This window comes from Rattus norvegicus, chromosome 16, assembly GCF_021556685.1.
Source record: "Rattus norvegicus strain SHRSP/BbbUtx chromosome 16, alternate assembly SHRSP_T2T, whole genome shotgun sequence".
Lineage (NCBI taxonomy): Eukaryota > Metazoa > Chordata > Mammalia > Rodentia > Muridae > Rattus > Rattus norvegicus.
In genome coordinates, this window is record NC_141549.1 from 61,592,654 (window position 1) to 61,613,298 (window position 20,645).

A 20,645-nucleotide genomic window follows, 5' to 3' on the forward strand; every position below is an offset into this window, starting at 1 on the left:
CTCAGGCATATGAATTTTACCCGTGGAACTCTCTTGCTGTCTCCTGTGTTTTAGTGTATGTGTGTGGTTTATTATGTGACCATAACAACTGGGGAATTCAATAAAGTTGGGTTCCTGGGTCTTCTCAGGTAGTTTCTTTCTCCTCACAAAGCTAACTGCCTCCTGACTGTTCTGTTTGCCTGTTTGCCACAGACAAGGGCTCTGTCTTTGTGTGGCTCTGGGGCGCTTCCAATTTGATCACCTGCTTTAGGGTTTGTCACTTTTTCTGTTAGTGTCACACTCAGTTTAGCTGTCTTTTCCCTCCTCAAAGAAAAGAGGCTATTTGTCTCCATTTCAATGAAAAGGCCGATTTTTCCTTGGAGTTCAGACTAAAGACAATTGCCCATGGACTACTACTGCAGGAGTAGCACAGCATGGCTTCTGAAGCTGTCAATCAGTTTTAAATCTTGTCCAAAGAGAATAGTCCTTTCCCAATAATTGTCACAGAAGAGTGAGCAAAACTGCACCATTATACAACAATGAAAACCACCAATGTAATGTAAAATATGGTTTTAAGCTATGTATAGACACTGGAATAAGGGAATATTCAGTATATTTAGGAGAGCCCTAAAATTCCACCTTTCCTGAAAAATCTCTCCAACTGCCACTCCTTGACACATTTGATTTTGTTAAAAAACAAAAACCAAAACAAACAAACAAAAAAAAACAGTTAATCTTCTTAGCTCACTATATCTGTACTGATAGAGTTCTCTAGGTAAGTGAGGGTTACTTTCACAACACTTTCACTTGCTAACTTCACATATTTACTGAGCAACCTGAGGATACATAGAATTATATCAGACACTCAAGGGAGAGAGGATCGATCTCATGTTAGGGTAAACACTCTTCCCTTTCCTTAGAGACATCAAGCATGGTGACATAAAGAAGAGAGGGGAACCGAAAAAACAAAACAAGGCTTTGCCTTTTTTTTAAAAGATTAATTTATTTTATGTATGAATACAGTATCGCTGTCTTCAGACACACCCGAAGAGGACATCAGATCCACATTACACATGGTTGTGAGCCACCATGTGGTTGCTGGGAATTGAACTCAGGACCTCTGGAAGAGCAGTCAGTGCTCTTAACCGCTGAGCCATCTCTACAGCCCCTAAAAAACAAAACAAAACAAAGCATAAGCTCAAACATAGCATCTCCAACTCTGGTCTGAGAAGGCTGGAGCTCATTTTGGTAGCATGACCTAGGTTGGCAGCATTTAATCTACATCTCCTAAGGAACTAAGAAATTATAGGAGCACAGTCTCTGGAGCACAGCCTCAGCTTACATTACATTTTAACCAAGCCTGCTTCTCTTCTACTTAATCCTTCAGCAGTCCAGACACCATTCAGTTACTAAGAAACAGAGCAAGAAATGACTAGCAGACACATTTTATAGGAGCATAATGCTCCTCACCACTTATTACAGTTTTGTAAGGGTTTCACTTATCGCAAGCCATAGTAAAACTGAGATAAGTTATTCTCAGATATTAATGAAGAACATCTAAGTCATGGAAACGAATACTATCTTATCAACATCTTTCTACAAATCCAGTAGAAATTCAACCAGGCAATGAACACGTCAGTCCATCTCTCCATCCCTCCATCTGTATACATTTGTACACATAGACTGACAGACACAGAAACAGACACTATCAGAATCATACTTATGACAAAAACAATGAAAAAATGATAATCTTTCTGCTTGGAAAAGTTTTTAGTAATACTCAAGCAAAATGCACTGGGAAACTAAAACAAATTTGCTTCTCACAGCCCTGAAGACAGGAAGCTCAATGTGTCCCAAGGCCACTCTCTACAATTTGCAATGAGTTTCACTCATGTGAGTGCAAACATTTCCTCTGGCATTCCCTCTTCTGGAAAGACACTTGTCACAGTGAGGTAATGCTTCACCCTTAAGACCCGAATTTAAAAGTTTTGTCTCCAAATAAAGTCATATTATGAGATCCTGGAGATGAATCCCCTAGCCTATGAATTCTGGGTGTGTGTGTTGGGGGGAAGTGGGGGCAGTTCAGTCCTTAATGCTGGCTGTTTAAAGTGACCAGTAAAGCAGAAGCCTCTTCGAAGCACTTTTAATCATCACAGTGTAACATAACACTGAAGTCTGTTTTACAAAACTCTGCCAAACTGCTCAAGTGATTGACTAACCCTCAGCAAAGCATGACCTTTCTCCAGTCCACAATTACTTTGCATGAGACGTGATGTTCTTTATTTCTGAAATAAAAGCTCTTGGCTGTGGAAGAATCTCTTCAGCCCTTTAATACCGTCTTTAACTTCACATTTTATGCGTCTGATAACCTTGTGTATTCAGCTAGTAAGAATAGAATATCAACATTTTCCTGCATACTATGTGAGTGTTCTCAAGTAAGGATTAAATATCTCAGTAAATATTGAGTGCCAGTGCTGAGCCCTCGGTCAGTAACTAGAGTTATGTGTTGTACTTTAGGAAATATCAAACTTGTCCTTACAGGATTACCTGAGTAAAGTTTAAAAACTTCTAAATTTATACCTGGTGTAGGTTGTTCCCTCTTTTACAGCATATTTTGTAGGAATGTCAAATTGGTAAAATTGCAGAAAGAGTAACACTGGTCTGTCTTAAAAGGTCAATGCGTGGCATGATTAATGGCAATCATATGAATTACAACATTTCAGTCACTTTATTCCATAAGAAAACTCTACTTGTTTAAGGTATTTCATGAGGTTAGAGCATTTATGACAGCTCATTGTAACTTTTCATAGATTTGCTCCAAAATGAGTCCACTGGGCACTATAGTCTGAATTCTCAGTACTTTTGCTTGGTTGATGTTCATTCAAAAGTTTGTCTTGCAGCAATCATTTTCTGTGATAGAAAATATATCAATAAATGTCTTAAGTGACACCATTTCCTTATAGAACAATTCAAGAAATATATCTTATATGCTCATTACCCTCTTTTGTTGACTGAAAAATGGAATATAATAGTTTTTTCTTAAAAAACATGAAATAAAATTATTAGGAGAGAATAGTTAATCATTTAACACAAATTTGCAAAATATATAAATAATTTGATACATTTATAATTTTCTTAACTTATTTATTTATTTATTTATTTTGGAAATAAGATGTCTTTCTACATATTTCCAGCTCTCCTAGAACTTAGTATGTAGGCCAACCATGCTGGCCCCTTACTCACAGAAATTCGGAGATCTGACTCCTTTTGTCTTCCAAGAGTTGGGAAAACACACACACCACATATACACCCCATAATTTTCTTTTCTTTCTTTCCCTTTTTCTGATCAAGGCTCAACTTTATTGCAGAGCAGCAGGTTTATGAAGGCAAAACCCTTAAGCCCAAACCCTAGATGTGACTGATGACGTAAATTACCTCATGCCAGCGGCCAATGGCATAGGTTTCCAGTTCTTGGCACAGGCCTCTCTTATCAGGCCAAATGTGGAACTCCCAGTTCTGGTGGGGAAATTCCACCAAGGGCTGTCATAGCAAAAATAGTTGATGCTGCAACTCCTGCTATGCAGGTCAGGGCAGAACCTCCACAGTTACCGTCATCATCATCATCATCATCATCATCATCATCATCATCATCATCATCACCATCATTATTATTTAAATAACCTATGTATAGTTGAGGGCTACATTATGACACAGGAGTACATGTAGAGAATAAGACAATTACAGTGAGGAAGCAGATGAACTGGTCCATTTCACATGGTTCTTTGTTGGGAGGATAGGCGGTAGCAGCATACATTTCTGTCTCAACCCTTCTGACCAAAGTCCATGTTCATAGCTTTAGTCTTCTGCTGTTCATTAGCTCCCCAAATTTGGTCACTTCATGCATACCCATAATTTTTAAAAAATTAAAATAAAACTAAGTCCTTGAAAACAAAAGAATGAGAATGAGTCATGGACTCCGGTTACATACCACAACTGAATATATAAAGCAGATTAAAGACTACAAAGCAGAAATCTTTGTTTTATCTGGGTGATGTGGTAAGTTTTTGAGGCTCAGGAAAGAGACAAGGCTCTTTTAACACATAAAAAAGCTTTACTTGAACGAGTTGTATCAGATGAGAAAGTCCTCCCAGGAAAACATGGCTACCACCAAAAGAAGAATAGGCTTGGGGACCTTCCAGGAAAGAAAATGTCACAGGTAATTTTTATTGTCACTTTGATTGGATTAAGAACCATCAAGCACAGTAATAAGGTAAATCTTTGGGTATGTTCGTGAGGTTTTTATAGAATGTTGTCCTCTGGGCGTGGCATGACCATTGCCCTCTTGAAATATCAGCGGATGTGATTAACCACAGGACCTGCACAAGACTGGGCCCATTTGCTTTCTCTCATGGAAGGAGAAGATAGGTCCACAAGATAGATCCCCAACCGCAGGAGATATAGAAGCAATGAGCAGATGCTAGGAGGAGGAACTCACAAGGCTTTTCAGGACACTCCTGCAGTTCTCAGTCTGTGATCCCCAAAAGACATTGGAAAACACAGACATCTACATTATAATTTGTAGCAGTAGCAAAATTATATGAAGTAGCAACAAAAATAATTTTATGGTTGGGGGAGGAACTGTAGTAAAGGGTCACAGCATTAGGAAGGTTGAGGATTGTTGCTGTAAAAATATAAAAATCAAAAAAAAGTATTGTGGTCTTTTACCTCTCTAGGTCCACACCGCAGTGCCCCAAGATATCTGCTAGGTATCTTGGCAGAAACACATCCCAACTCCTCGGCGGCCCAGTGTCTCCTGCCGCTGCACACTTTCTACACTCAAATCATCACATAAAAAAACCCAAAAAACAAAAAACAAAAACACAACACAATAATCTTTGACCCAATTGGTAAGATATAATTGCACTCCTAAACATACAAAGCCCAGTACCATTGTCTCTTAGGAACATTAATAACAACCTGTAAATACACAGACCGGAATCTTTACAGCCTCCATCGTCCTGCCATGGCTTCTCTCTCTCTCTCTCTCTCTCTCTCTCTCTCTCTCTCTCTCTCTCTCTCTCTCTTTCTCCCTCCCTCCTCTCTTCTCTCTATTCCAGTCTCCTCTTCCTTCAAACTTCTTTCCCACCCATCCTTCCTTCTCCTCCAATGACAGGCCTCCTTCTACCCCTCACCTGTATTTTACAAATTCAATGGGGAGAAGGTTCTGGTGAAGTCACCTGATTCCTGAGTACTGACTAGGCAGCTGTCCTTGGGGCAGTGGAATTAGCATCAAAATACAGATAACTCCAGGGCAAACCACAACAGAGGATCACATTGTTCTAGACAGTTAACAGTTGCTGGAGGGAGGGGCTAATGAGCTCGCCTGTTCCTGAAGATTTGTACGCAGTTAACAGTTGCTAGGGGAGACTGAGAGACATATTGTTTTTTTTTTTAATTGGAATAGCCACTCATAACTTACCCATATCCCCATAAGTAATTCACTGGTCTAGTAACTTAGGCCTTACTGGAATCATTTCTCTGTCATTGGTGCTCTATCTGAGGTAAACAGACCTTTGTTCATCTCTCTAGGAAAAGCTGAAACAACATTAGGTAGCAAACAGAGAAACCACAAAACCAAAGATGAGTTTTAGAGGGGTACTTGCATCACTTCGGTTGTGGGTGATGAGACAGGTAATTAAACTCAGTTCAGGAACAATTGATCCCCACATGATGTAAACTGCCAGGCCTTCCTGCTGCAGCAGGTATTTGCATCGCCTTTGTAATGGATGAAAAGATTTGCAACTCTAAGCACTCCATCTGAAAATTCCAGTGTCTGTTAGGAAGAATTCTAGGATGTTTGTCATCATCTTCTGGGTGTGTGTGGGCTCTTCATGCCAGCTCAAGCTTCCTTGGACTCCTTTTGTAAGCTTTGTAAACATGCAATGTAAGCAAATGACCAGGCTTGACCTGAAGCGCTCCTGCAGAAGTGGCCTGGTTACCCCACCCCCATCCCTGACTTCCCTAAGTGCTGTAATGGTTATATTCTAAGGGCTGTAATTGTCAGGCCACGTAATCCCTCCAATCCCATGCTACCCTGGACAGCTTTCCTGTCAACCCCCTGGAAGCTCTATATAAGCCCTGCACTCTGCCCAGTTCTTTGATTCTTTTCTTGGAAGCAGAGGTACCCAGGAAGGTCTCATGAGTTTCCCCCTCTCAATACATCTCTTGTGTGACATTTATTGTGCAGTGTGACTTGGTTGTATACCTTGGCGCCTAACTGCCAGGATACCTTTCCAAGCAGAGCTGTAACACTTTCAATGGAGCAGTGTTCCTCCTTCTCCACACCCTCACCAGCATCTGTTGTCACCTGAGTTTTTGATCTTAGTTATTCTGACTGGCCTGAGGTGGAATCTCAGGGTTGTTTTGATTTGCATTTCCCTGATGACTAAGGATGTTGAGCATTTCTTTAGGTGCTTCTCAGCCATTCCATATTCCTCAGCTGAGAATTCTTTGCTTATCTCTGTAACTCATTGTTTAATAGGGTTATTTGACTCTCTGGAGTCTAACTTCTTGAGTTCTTGTATCCTTTTTATTTGTCTTTCCACCTAAGTAAAGCAAGTGTTCTCTTTTCCCAGCAGATGGCGATGTTCAGAAAGTGACATCTCTCAAGCCCAATGGTCCCATTTTTCCGCCTTCTGTCCACTTTGCATGCTTTGTATAACACAGCTATAAAATTATGCCAGAAACTGATTAACTGCTTGAAGAATATTGAACAAATCTTATAGGGATCACAGAGCTATGTTTACACGTGTAAGTGAATGATTTCTATAGCCTCCTATGAGAAGGGCCGAATAAAGAAATAGATTTCTATTCTTCAATTTTCCAGAGTTTGTTATAAAAATCAAAACATATTTGGTAAAGATTAAGCAGAAGGCCTCTCTTCAGTTTATTTTAAAGGTGCATTGCTCTCTCGCACTTGTTCTGGCAGCATAAATCCATATAACGGATGAAAAATGTTGTGGTTAATGTAAAAGTCATGTAATTTCCTTTTTTTTTTTTTTGGAGGAAGGGGGAGAGAAACACTGAATGGCATTAATGAAAGAGCTATAAAATAAATATTGTAAAACTACACAGTAGCTATTTGATTAGAAATTGATCTTAGAAGGCTTGACCTACTTTCCTGTGAATTAAATAACACCCCCCCCGGAGGCATTTAGAGCACATGCAGCCATTTTAGAAACATAATTATCTCTTTTTAAATCTTTAATGCAGTTTTCCTAAACTGCTATATTTTGTTTGAATTGTGCGCTTTTAGGAAACTGCTGCTACAGACAATACTATGTAATTGGGACAGGTAAAGGAGAAGTAAATTAGGGAAAAATAGAGATTATTTGAAAACTGCATTATAAAAGTCCTTATGAATAAGAAACATTAGGGCGTCTCTGAGAGGATTCTTGTATTGACACGTAAGACTGCCCACATTTGGGGGCAAATGAATTAGTTACTGTACAGGTCCAAATGGGAAGATTAGACTCTGATTTGATGGCCTCACAGTTGAAGAAAACCATCCTGACCCCGACTCTGGAAGCTGACTGCTTGCCTGTCAGGAGGCTCATGAGTTGGATTTCATGACCCGATTTTATCAACACTCCAAAAAGAAATCCATCTCTTTGAGTTGCACTCATTAACCAAACCCTAGAGATAGACGTATAGAAATGTAACGGCAGTTTGTTTATTTCCCATTGAGAAGTTCGGTTCTCACAGGAATAGCAATGCCTATGCTGGTTCATACACTCTTCTCCCTGGAGGCAGAATTGCTTGAGAGGCCACACTATAATCAGGTTTCTTGGTGATCATGCATTTTAAGGCATTATTTAAATGAGACGCAGTTCTAATCTCAGTTCTTTTAAAATAGAAAATGAATTTGAAATTTCATGAATATCAGGAAAATGAAGATCAGAAAAAAAATGTAATTATATGGTTTCTTCATTCTTAATCCAAAACAACATTACCAGCTATCCATCAGCAGTAAGCTGGGTAAATTGTTGCACATTCATTTTCTAAATTATGAAACACACAAACATCAATATAAGGGGGTTTGAAAGATGGCTCAGCAGTTACGGGCTCTTCAGAGGACCAGAGTTCAATTCCCAGCACCCACAGTGCAGTTCACAACTGTCAATAACTTCAAGATCTGATAACCGCGTGCAAGCATACATGTAGGCAAAATAACAGTGAACATAAAATAAAAATAAATAAGTTAAAAATGTATTTTAAAAGTCAGATAATGCTAGACCCAGTAATGGTGAAAAGCACGAGACACAAATGTTTCATGTGACCATTTTCCTTAAAAGAAAATGCTTGAATTACCCTAGATGCCTAGAACAAATGAAACTCAAGACAGATGATCAAAATGTGAATGCTTCACTCCTTCTTTAAAAGGGGAACAAGAATACTCTTGGCAGGGAAGAGAGAGGCAAAGATTAAAACAGACACAGAAGGAACACCCACTCAGGGCCTGCCCCACATGTGGCCCCTGCATATACAGCCACCCAATTAGACAAGATGGATGAAGCAAAGAAGTGCAGGCCGACAGGAGCCGGATGTAGATCGCTCCTGAGAGACACAGCCAGAATGCAGCAAATACAGAGTCGAATGCCAGCAGCAAACCACTGAACTGAGAACAGGACCCCCGTTGAAGGAATCAGAGAAAGGACTGAAAGAGCTTGAAGGGGCTCGAGACCCCATATGTACAACAATGCCAAGCAACCAGAGCTTCCAGGGACTAAGCCACTACCTAAAGACTATACATGGACTGACCCTGGACTCTGACCCCATAGGTAGCAATGAATATCCTAGTAAGAGCACCAGTGGAAGGGGAAGCCCTTGGTCCTGCCAAGACTGAACCCCCAGTGAACTAGACTGTTGGGGGGAGGGCGGCAATGGGGGGAGGGTTGGGAGGGGAACACCCATAGGGAAGGGGAGGGGGGAGGGGGATGTTTGCCCGGAAACCGGGAAAGGGAATAACACTCGAAATGTATATAAGAAATACTCAAGTTAATAAAAAAAAATAAATAAATGTTTCAAACTTAAAAAAAAAAAAGAAAAGCGTGGAATCTCCATCAATTTTTTAATACATACTTGGGCATCACTAAATACATACTAAATACATACTAAATATGTACCAAACTTACGATGTTGGTACTGTGAGCAAAAACAGTAATTGTTGCAAACCTAATAGGAGTTGATATCTCTAGAGAGAAGTATTACATAATATACGCACTGTTCATTTTTTTTTTCATTGTTAACCAGGCAGGGCTTGTATGGGGGCCTCCTGGACTATAAATTTTTACCTTATGTACATATTGTGTGCATTAGCTTGATATAAGACCTTTGACATAACAAATAGTAGTTTCATTTAGTCTGGCCCAATTCATATTTCATTAAATGAGATATCTTAATATAATGTTGCTAGCTAACTAGATTGTGATATAAGTAAGCACTCAGAAGAAAGGAGGGATGGAGAGTGAGAGAGAGAGAGAGAGAGAGAGAGAGAGAGAGAGAGAGAGAGGTAAATAAGATAACTTAAAAATAAAAATATGATAATCCTCCGCTAGCATAACATTATGAGACAAGGAACTGCACAAGCTGCCATTGCTGGGCATTCAGCCTACTCTTAAGAGTGGTTTGTAACCCCAGTGAGACTCCTTTGGAGGAAACTAAATTTCCATTTGCAAGTGGTTGTCCATTAGAGATTGCTTCTAAGTTAGAGATGAGTCATGTATCTTCTTCTCTTTTCAGTTCTAGGACCCAGTCTGTTGCAAACTCTCCCAAGCCCTGTAGATGTTGCCTCAGTTTCTGTGACTTCATATTGATTTACGGGGCCTTGTTTCTTTAGAATCTTCCATTCCCTCTGGCTCTTAGACCTTTACTGTCTCTGCACAGTTCCCTGAGCTATGTCTGGAAGCATTAGTTTGAGATGTCCCTTTTAGGGCTGAATATTCCTAGCTCTTGTAGGATGATGTCACAGGTGAGGCAGGTACAGGATAGAAGGAGGCCTGTCATTGGAGGAGAAGGAAGGATGGGCAGGAGAGAAGTTTGAAGGAAGAGGAGGAGACTAGGGGAGAGAGGGGCTGAGAAGCCGTGGCAGGACAAGATGGCAGGTGATGTTAAGATTCTGCTCTGTGTATTTACAGGTTGTTATTAATGTTTTCAAGGGATGGATAGTACCGGGCATTGTATGTTTAAGTGGGCAATTATATCTAACCAATTGGATCTAAGATTATTGTGTTGTGTGTTTTATGTGAGGGTTTGAGTGTAGGAAAGTGTGTGCCTGGGATGTGTTTCTGCCAAGATAGCTAGCAGATATCTGGGGCACCCGCGATACGGACCTAGCAGGGGGAAATAGACACCGTTACTCTTTTTTATTTTTATATTATTACATCAACAACAACCTCTCTCTCTCTCTCTCTCTCTCTCTCTCTCTCTCTCTCTCTCTCTCTCTCTCTCTCTCCATAATGTCTGTCTGTCTTTGTTCCCATCTCCTGCAGGAGGAAGCCTCCCTGGTGGTTGAGCAAGGCACTGATCTATGAGTATTACAGAATGCTATTAGGAGTTATTTTATTTATTTATTCTTTTAGAATAGTTGTAGCATTTGGTTTTACCCTAGATTCCTAGCTATCTCGTTTCAGGTTCTCAGTCACCAAAGCAATGTTGTGCAAGGGTTCCATCTCCTGGAGTGTGCCTTCAGTCCCATCAGATGTAGGTTGGTTACTCCCACAAGCCTTGTGTCTCAGTTGTACTAGCATTCCATGCAGGCAAGACTCCACTGTTGATGGAAGAGGTTGTGGCTGGGTTGGTGCTTATGTTTCTCCTTTAGTAGCTGGCAAAACACCTTCTTAACCAAAGACGACTAGCACATAGGGGTTGAAGGTGGGCACTAGCTCAGTTTCTGTACATTCAATGAGTTGTGTGGTGCTATCTTCAGTAATGGGGCTGCTTGAGAGTTCCCATGAGGCACTTTTGAGGAAAGCATCACTCAGGTCTAGCTCAGTTCCAGAACTGGAAGATGCATTTGATGACCAGAGATGGAGAGGGGGGCCTCTGTATCCCCTTTATTAGGCAATTCCATTGAAATTGCTTTTATGCATATATTTTAAGAAATGTCTACTGTACTAGGCTTTCATACTATCCCTCAAAAGGCCCTTAACTGTAATTGTTAGTGAGAGTGCCAAGGGGCTTTTAGTCAGTAGAAACAACTCCCAGTGGCCAATGAATGATAATAATATAGTATTTGATTAAAGCCCAAACTATAAAATAAATATCCCTAACACTATAATATAATGACTAAATAAATAAAGGAGAATAGATTTCACATGTACAGATTCCAAATAATTTATGTAACATTACACTTCTGCAAAAGATATAACATAGCTCAATGCCCTTTTATTAAAAGTGTTGCACACAGGTATTATCTCAGCTTTGTGGTCCAATTAATGCTAAGACATGCATTGAGTAGATGAAATGTTGTAAAGTGAGTGCCACTGTTTTCCTACTCTTCCTCCCCTATACCCATAAGCCCTGTCTGTTTATGAGTAAAACCACCAAGAAATATTTATTTGGTGGACATTATACAAAGTTTGCTTGACTACTATAAAACCTGTCACTGTCACAATAACCGCTAGGAGTGTGAGAAGCTGTCACAGCTAACAAGAGCCTGAGGACGGATAATGGCTTAATAGAATGTGGTCCTCTGAATGAATTACTGGGGAGGCATGGGAGACAGCTGCTGAAGTCTGTGTAAACAATGAACGATAGTGAGTGGTGATGTATAGTTGTATGTATTGTTGATTATAAATGCCCCATAATAATATAGTGTGTTAGTAATAAGCGAGTCTGGGTCCTGAGATTATGGGATGTCTCTTCACTAACTTGGCATTTTTTTTTTTGTAAATCTAAAACTATTTTAAAATAATTTTATATTAATAAAAACTAAAAGTCATTGTATATTTTATTTTTTCCCCCAAGTGTCTGAAAATTAGTTCAAAAGGAAAGTTCTGATTTCTTTGGAGACTCAGTTGTGTCATGTGATGTTTTTTCTGAAAACTGTCTTATGAGAGGATGTTTTTGCTGAAGTAGACATGTGGGAAAATGATTTGCTAAGAATGGACATGTATAGTTTTCTGGAGGCAGCCTAGAAAAGGGGCATATGATGTTTTGTTAGAGCAGATGCTTGAGAGAACACACTGTTTACAGAGGATATAAATAGAGCCCAATGGACAGTGGATGATGCTGGATGGTCTTGGTGTGCCTTGCCATTCTTTCTTGTTCATCATTTGTCGTGACTTCATAGGGATGAATGCACCAAAGTCTCCTGGTGGTTCTTTGGTAGCTCCTTGCCGAATGGCAGAGTCTTGTAGTTTCTTCTGGATCAACCTACCGTTGCTGATTCATGCATGGTGTTTGTGAGTGGATCAAGCTGCTGATATCCTGATGACACAGATTGGATTTGCACCGAAGAACAATTTTTAAACAGGTCCACATCCTCCTTGGTCCTTTTACCTCTGGTAAGTGATGGCTTAGAATGTTAGGATGTTAAAGCATTTAAGAACCCTTAGTAAAAGTAGGTTTTGAAAAATTTTGGCCTACTATTAGTGATTTTTATTTCTGTGGAGAGTACATGAAAACCGATTCCCACAATGGACATTTTTTTCCTACAAAATGGAATATGCACTGTATTTATTACATTTTCACTGTTTAATTTTTAGTAGAATATTACTGTATTCTTAAAAAGAATTGGACTGTGACCAGCTATGGTATAGTCAAGCTGAAACTTCATTAATACACACTTAACAAACAGTTGCTGTTATTTGCGGGCAAAATTAAACATGCCCATTCCGCACAGAAACAGTCAAAGGGGTATGAAAATGTTATACTTCTTAGGTTCTGAGAGTGAGCCTGACTGGCAAGAAGGACTTTTCTGTGCTACTGCGGTTGAGAGAGCCAGCTCTGCATCTCTTCCGAAGGCCAGCATTGTTGGAAACAGGAAAAACAGGCTCAACACCTCTGAATACAGTATCAGAACCAAAGTCAGTTCATCTTACTCCCTGATAGGGTAACTGTGCTTATGTGAAGGATTTCTGACCTATGCTGCAAGTTTCTGAGCACTGAGCAAGTAATATGCACCTCATAAAGCCACTGACTGCTAGCTTATTGGGAGAGATGCATGAACCAGGTGACCTGCACCATTAGGTGTGGTTGCAGGAATCAAAATACTTCTAGAAAAAATTTGTATCAGTGAAGGACATGATATTGAAGATATTTATGCACAGAAAGGAGAGCCCTTAGAGACTAAGTATATACAAACATGAGTTCCACACTGACTTGGTTATCATGGACAAATTCTTTAGGTGCAAAACAGTTCTTTATAACTTCCTAATGAGGCTATAGCTGAGTCTTAGGCTTATTTCAGGCTAACAGTATTTAAAACGACCTCATACACAATAATTTCCTTGAAAGGAAAACAAAAAAGAAAACTGAATACCATGATATTACACAAGGGAAGGATAACATGCTTGGCTTGAAAGGAAAGCAGTTGTCTCTGTTCTCAAGGTGTTTAAGAGTTGTCAGGATGAAGAAGGGGTTGGCTTATCTTGTATTGCCTTGGGTAAATCAAGGTAACAACAGGTCAACCTTACATAGCAACACATTATGCAATATTGTAAGTAGGCTAGACTTAATGGAGCTTTTGGGTGATGAGTCACTTTATAGAATGATGAGACCTTCTCATGACAATTTTCTAAGGGAGGCCAAACAATTTCTCAAATAACTGAGTTAGTATGGGCAACAGATCCAATAGTTAACAGTGTGCATATGCATGTGTGTGTTTGTATGTGTGTGTGTGTGTGTGTGTGTGTGTGTGTGTGTGTGTTTGAAGATAGGAAAAACATTATTATTCATGCATGTAAGCTGACTAAGGAATGACTTGACTGAGGAATTGACTCAAATGATTATGGAGCCCAGGAGTGCTGATGATTCAGCTGTATTTTCAGACTAAAGAACTGAGACACACAAAGGCTAATGCTTAAATTCAAATCTAAGAGCAAGGAAAATACAATTGTTATGGTTGGAAAGGTGACATTCAGTCTTCTCTTGCATTCTGGCCTCTAATTGACTACAAAGGATCAATCTAACTTCCATGTAGGAGAACCTCTAGGTTATCCAGTCTACTATGTTAAGTGTTAATCCCATACAAAACACTCGCAGGAACTTTCAGGATAATGTCTGATGAAATGTTAATATACTCTGTAGGCTAGTCAAGGGGACACATGTAACCATCCCAGAAACATAACATTAAATACGGAGGTCTAGAAGTGCAATACAGCAGAATTCTCAGCTACCTGAATTGGCCTACAGTGAAGGGAAATAGATTGAATCACAGTGAGGATGATACCGAGGTTATGGTGCTGGGATGTAGTCATCTACCACCTAAAACACTTACCTTAATAACTTATCAGGGTTCTATTTAACAGAATACTGTGTTAGACAAACCATTCTCTGCTAGGACAGAACATCTGACATATGCAACTTAAGTAAGAAAAAATAAATATTGTTCATGGTTTCAAGTTTTAATTCATTGTAATAGGAAAGGTATAATAGGCAGAGAGTTCTTTCTTCAGTGTTTTAAAGTTTCTACTATTCAAGCCTTTCACTGGCATGGGTAGAGTTATCTCAAAGTGCATATGTGTGTGCATGTGCACACACACATACAATTCCAAGATACATACATGTACATATATTGATACATTTGAGGGTGTTGTAAAGGTACTTTTTCCCTGATTTTTTTTATGAGTGTTTTAGATTACTAGAAAGCCACTGATTTTTGTGTGTCAATGTTGCATCCTGCTACTTTGGTGAAGTTGTTTATCATCTGTAAAAGTTCCTTTACTTGAAGGACCATATTAAACAGACATAGACAGAGGGAATGAGCTGGTTTTGTTCCTAATTTTAGTGTAAATACTTTGAGTTTCTCTCCATTTAAGATAATATTGGCAGGGAATATACATATGAACTCCAAGATCACTTTAGCAGAATACATAAGACCTGTACAAGTTAAAAAATGACAAAAATTCCAACACTGAATAGAGGATATATACACAAAGTCCCAGCCCTAACTGTTTCTTTTGTTTTTTTTCTCTGTTTTTATTTTGAAGGAAAGGAAGAAGGGAGGGAGGGAAAGAAAGGAGGAAGGAAGAGGGAGACAGAAACACACACACACACACACACACAGAGGGGTCAGTAAAATTCAGTGGGTAAAGAGGTGGAGAGGATTTGGGAGGAGTTTGGGAAGGGCAAATAATATATAATATGATCAAAATATATTGTAGAAAACATTTAAATACGAATTAAAAATAAGATTCTGCTAAAAGCAAAATTTTTAAGCATATTAATGGAGAACTATGTAATATTTCAGTCCCTATATACATTGTATACTGCTTAAATCACATTAAATATATTAATACCCTAAATACTCACTACCTCTGTATGGTGAAAAACTTTTTTTGTTTAATTTTTATTTTTTTATAATTCTGTTTGCTGTATCCTCTGGGTTTTGTTAAGTTACTTCTTTTTTCATTTGTTTCAAAAATTTATTTTGCTTTCATTTTTGAGTTCTTCCTTAGTCTATTGGCCACTAAGTTTTCCTTCCCCATTCATTTGTTCAGTTTCCAATGATTTTTTTTTGTCTTTTTAAAAAATTCTAGTTTTATTGGCATTTAGTCAAGAAAGATAGCTGGTAGAATTAAAGGTTTAAAAGACCATGGGAGACTGTTTTGTGTCATATTCGTTGTCTGGAGAATATTCCTCATGCTTACATGAATTATACATATATAACTGCTATGAGGTAGAACATTCTTTATGTGTCTGTTAGGTTCCTTTGGCTAAGAGCTCAGTTGAATGCTTTCGATATTGAATTTATGCAAAGATAGTCTGTGCCTATTTTTGAAACTGGATCATTAAAGCCTCTAAGTACTTATTCCATTCTCTTTAGTGTGCCCCTTTGTGCCGTATATCCAGAATTTCTAAGCAGACACATTTTCTGAACTGAAGTCACTTTTGTTATGTCAGCAATGCATGATGCCCAGATCAATATTTCTGGGAGTCTGGCATTGATATGTTGTCACTGTTTCAGCACTAGTGGGCAATCTGAGCCCAGGTTTGTCTCAAATATACTGTCGGTTCAGAAAGAAATAGGAGAGTAGCTAGAAACAGTAGTCAGTTCCCATATGCTTCTCCCTGGGGCCAGGGTTGGCCCAGAAGCCTCATCCACAGTTAGTGAGTGATGGTGAGAAACTACAGGATTCTGGCTGGTGCTTGTCAGATTCACCAGGTTCTTATGTAATATGTCTGGTCAACAGTGAGGACAAACTGTCACATCCTGAGCTCAACAAGAGGGCTGGTGTGGCCAAGGCCCACCCCAATGCTGAGAATAATAGGCCCAAACTTATCTCTCTTGCAAACCTACCAGTGTAGAGAATGAGTGAAGTCCTGAGTGGATGTATATTGTTGACATGGGCATGCACATATCAAGAACTACAATTCCTTAGCTCCATGAAAGTGGCAAAGCTTTTCCTGGGTGAGGCTCAAAGGGATGGCAACGTCTTCCGTGGTGGCTCTGAGTGTGAATGTTGAATGTGAGCAGAGATAGTTCACAGTTGCTTTCTCCCGACCATATGTTTGCAGCCTGAATGCTCCCCTTCAGGGATTGCTCCTATCAAGCTCAACAAAACCTGTCTCTCCTTGCAGTTGTATTTAATAATTCTGCCTCCTTGTTTATCTGCAGGTAACAACTGTGCCTCCTTGTTCAGCCGTGTGCAATAACCTCCCTATCATATTCAACTGTAAATAATCAATATGCTGAGCCTACAGAGTGCTCTGGCTTCTCCAGGAGAAATCCAAGTCCATCTGATCTTGGCATTTCTTTGTGTCCATAGGCTTGTCTTTTCTTCATTTCCTTACAGGTCCAGTCTGATCAATTCCTAGAGCCATGCAGGACATAGCATTCAAGTTATCTTTCCTCTCCATTCAGCTATTTTTCAGTAAAAAAATAAATGAAAAACATCACAGAACTAGGCTAACTTAAGGCTAGTAGGAAAATTGTCTTATTAAAAGTCTACCATCCATCATGAATGCTTGATAGGATTTTTTTTCTTGTGTTTTAAAACACACATTAAGGAAGGAGTGGAGTTTCAAGCTGAAAAAGATATAAAAAACATATTTTAAGATTTATTTGTTTTACTGTTCATGTGCACATGTGAGTGATCATGTATATACCACAGTGCATGTATGGAGATTAAAGATTTTGGGGAGTTAGATCTCTTCTTCAATGCTATATGTCCCAGGGAACAAACTCAGGTTAACAGGGTTGGAAGCAAATACCCATGACTTTAAAATACACATTGAGCCTGAAGGGTCTTTCCCTATCTATCTATCTATCTATCTATCTATCTATCTATCTATCTATCTATCTATCTATCTATCTATCTATCATCTATCTATCTATCTATCTATCTATCTATCTATCTATCTATCTATCTATCTACCTATCTATCTATCTCCTAATACAAATGATGTCTACTTATTATTTGAAGACATGTTTCCAAAAAAGTTGCTGCTTTTTTTTTTCTATTAACTTGAGTATTTCCTATATACATTTCGAGTGTTATTCCCTTTCCTGGTTTCCGGGCAAACATCCCCCTAATCCCTCCCCCTCCCCTTCTTTATCGGTGTTCCCCTCCCCATCCTCCCCCCATTGCCACCCTCCCCCAAACAATCTAGTTCACTGGGGGTTCAGTCTTAGCAGGACCCAGGGCTTCTCCTTCCACTGGTGCTCTTACTAGGATATTCATTGCTATCTATGAGGTCAGAGTCCAGGGTCAGTCCATGTATAGTCTTTAGGTAGTGGCTTAGTCCCTGGAAGCTCTGGTTGCTTGGCATTGTTGTTCATATGGGGTCTCGAGCCCCTTCAAGCTCTTCCAGTTCTTACTCTGATTCCTTCAACGGGGGTCCTATTCTCAGTTCAGTGGTTTGCTGCTGGCATTCACCTCTGTATTTGCTGTATTCTGGCTGTGTCTCTCAGGAGAGATCTACATCCGGCTCCTGTCGGCCTGCACTTCTTTGCTTCATCCATCTTGTCTAATTGGGTGTCTGTATATGTATGGGCCACATGTGGGGCAGGCTCTGAATGGGTGTTTCTTCTGTGTCTGTTTTAATCTTTGCCTCTCTATTCCGTGCCAAGGGTATTCTTGTTCCCCTTTTAAAGAAGGAGTGAAGCATTCACATTTTGATCATCTGTCTTGAGTTTCATTTGTTCTAGGCATCTAGGGTAATTCAAGCATTTGGGCTAATAGCCACTTATCAATGAGTGCATACCATGTGTGTTTTTTCTGTGATTGGGTTACCTCACTCAGGATGATATTTTCCAGTTCCAACCATTTGCCTACGAATTTCATAAACTCGTTGTTTTTGATAGCTGAGTAATATTCCATTGTGTAGATGTACCACATTTTCTGTATCCATTCCTCTGCTGAAGGGCATCTGGGTTCTTTCCAGCTTCTGGCTATTATAAATAAGGCTGCGATGAACATAGTGGAGCACGTGTCTTTTTTATATGTTGGGGCATCTTTTGGGTATATGCCCAAGAGAAGTATAGCTGGATCCTCAGGCAGTTCAGTGTCCAATTTTCTGAGGAACCTCCAGACTGATTTCCAGAATGGTTGGACCAGTCTGCAATCCCACCAACAATGGAGGAGTGTTCCTCTTTCTTCACATCCTCGCCAGCATCTGCTGTCACCTGAGTTTTTGATCTTAGCCATTCTCACTGGTGTGAGGTGAAATCTCAGGGTTGTTTTGATTTGCATTTCCCTTATGACTAAAGATGTTGAACATTTCTTTAGGTGTTTCTCAGCCATTCGGCATTCCTCAGCTGTGAATTCTTTGTTTAGCTCTGAACCCCATTTTTTAATAGGGTTATTTGTCTCCCTGCGGTCTAACTTCTTGAGTTCTTTGTATATTTTGGATATAAGGCCTCTATCTGTTGTAGGATTGGTAAAGATCTTTTCCCAATCTGTTGGTTGCCGTTTTGTCCTAACCACAGTGTCCTTTACCTTACAGAAGCTTTGCAGTTTTATGAGATCCCATTTGTCAATTCTTGATCTTAGAGCATAAGCCATTGGTGTTTTGTTCAGGAAATTTTTTCCAGTGCCCATGTGTTCCAGATGCTGCCCTAGTTTTTCTTCTATTAGTTTGAGTGTGTCTGGTTTGATGTGGAGGTCCTTGATCCACTTGGACTTAAGCTTTGTACAGGGTGATAAGCATGGATCGATCTGCATTCTTCTACATGTTGACTTCCAGTTGAACCAGCACCATTTGCTGAAAATGCTATCTTTTTTCCATTTGATGGTTTTGGCTCCTTTGTCAAAAATCAAGTGCCCATAGGTGTGTGGGTTCATTTCTGGGTCTTCAATTCTGTTCCATTGGTCTATCTGTCTGTCTCTGTACCAATACCATACAGTTTTTATCACTATTGCTCTGTAATACTGCTTGAGTCAGGGATGGTGATTCCCCCAGAACTTCTTTTATTGTTGAGGATAGTTTTAGCTATCCTGGGTTTTTTGTTATTCCAGATGAATTTGCAAATTGTTCTGTCTAACTCTTTGAAGAATTGGATTGTTATTTTGATGGGGATTGCATTGAATCTGTAGATCGCTTTTGGTAAAATGGCCATTTTTGCTACATTAATCCTGCCAATCCATGAGCATGGGAGATCTTTCCATCTTCTGAGGTCTTCTTCAATTTCTTTCTTCAGTGTCTTGAAGTTCTTATTGTACAAATCTTTTACTTGCTTGGTTAAAGTCACACCGAGGTACTTTATATTATTTGGGTCTATTATGAAGGGCGTTGTTTCCCTAATTTCTTTCTCGGCTTGTTTCTCTTTTGTGTAGAGGAAGGCTACTGATTTATTTGAGTTAATTTTATACCCGTTGCTGCTGTCTTTAAGTTGAATATTACATCAATATAAGAGAAATAGTCAAACAAGAATTCCACTATGCAACTGCATGGCATGTGTGAAATGAACATTCATGAAATTCTGTGCACCTGAATAGCTGATGTCCTTAAACCCTATTACCCAAAATGATAACCTTTCATTGTACAGTTGATGAAATAAAATTATTGTTTTCAACCTGTCTTTATACTTATGCAGATTTATTTACTTGAAGCTTAGGCAAGGGAGACTGAAAGTAGTTTGAGTTAATAGGACATATCAAATAGAACTGGGAATTAGTGAGAACAAAACCATGAACTTTGAAAGTGCCAAATTGTCTAGTGAAATCTGTGTGAGTATTGTCTTAGAAAAGCAAAGGCAAAGAAAGTTTGTGTCAATAAAATCATATTAAAATGTTATCTTCAATTTTATAAATTAATTAAATTTTTAATTCCTTAGTTCTGTTAGTGCTACTCATTTGTGGATGTGGTCACAAGGAACTAACCAGTGGTCCCACACCTAAATAATAATGGCTCTCCTTCCCTCTGAGCTGTCCACTGGTTTGACTAGGAGTGGTACTTTGGGAACTTCTCACTCTTTCTTTCTGGGATTTTAACTGGCTTGA

The 20,645-nt window shown here is 39.3% G+C and overlaps 1 protein-coding gene; it reads left to right on the forward strand.

The window, feature by feature from the left end:
• Positions 1-20,645, forward strand: part of Erich1 (glutamate-rich 1) — a gene marked incomplete at its 5' end in the record, with an annotated part of 52,793,804 nt that overhangs the window by 30,722,094 nt on the left and 22,051,065 nt on the right.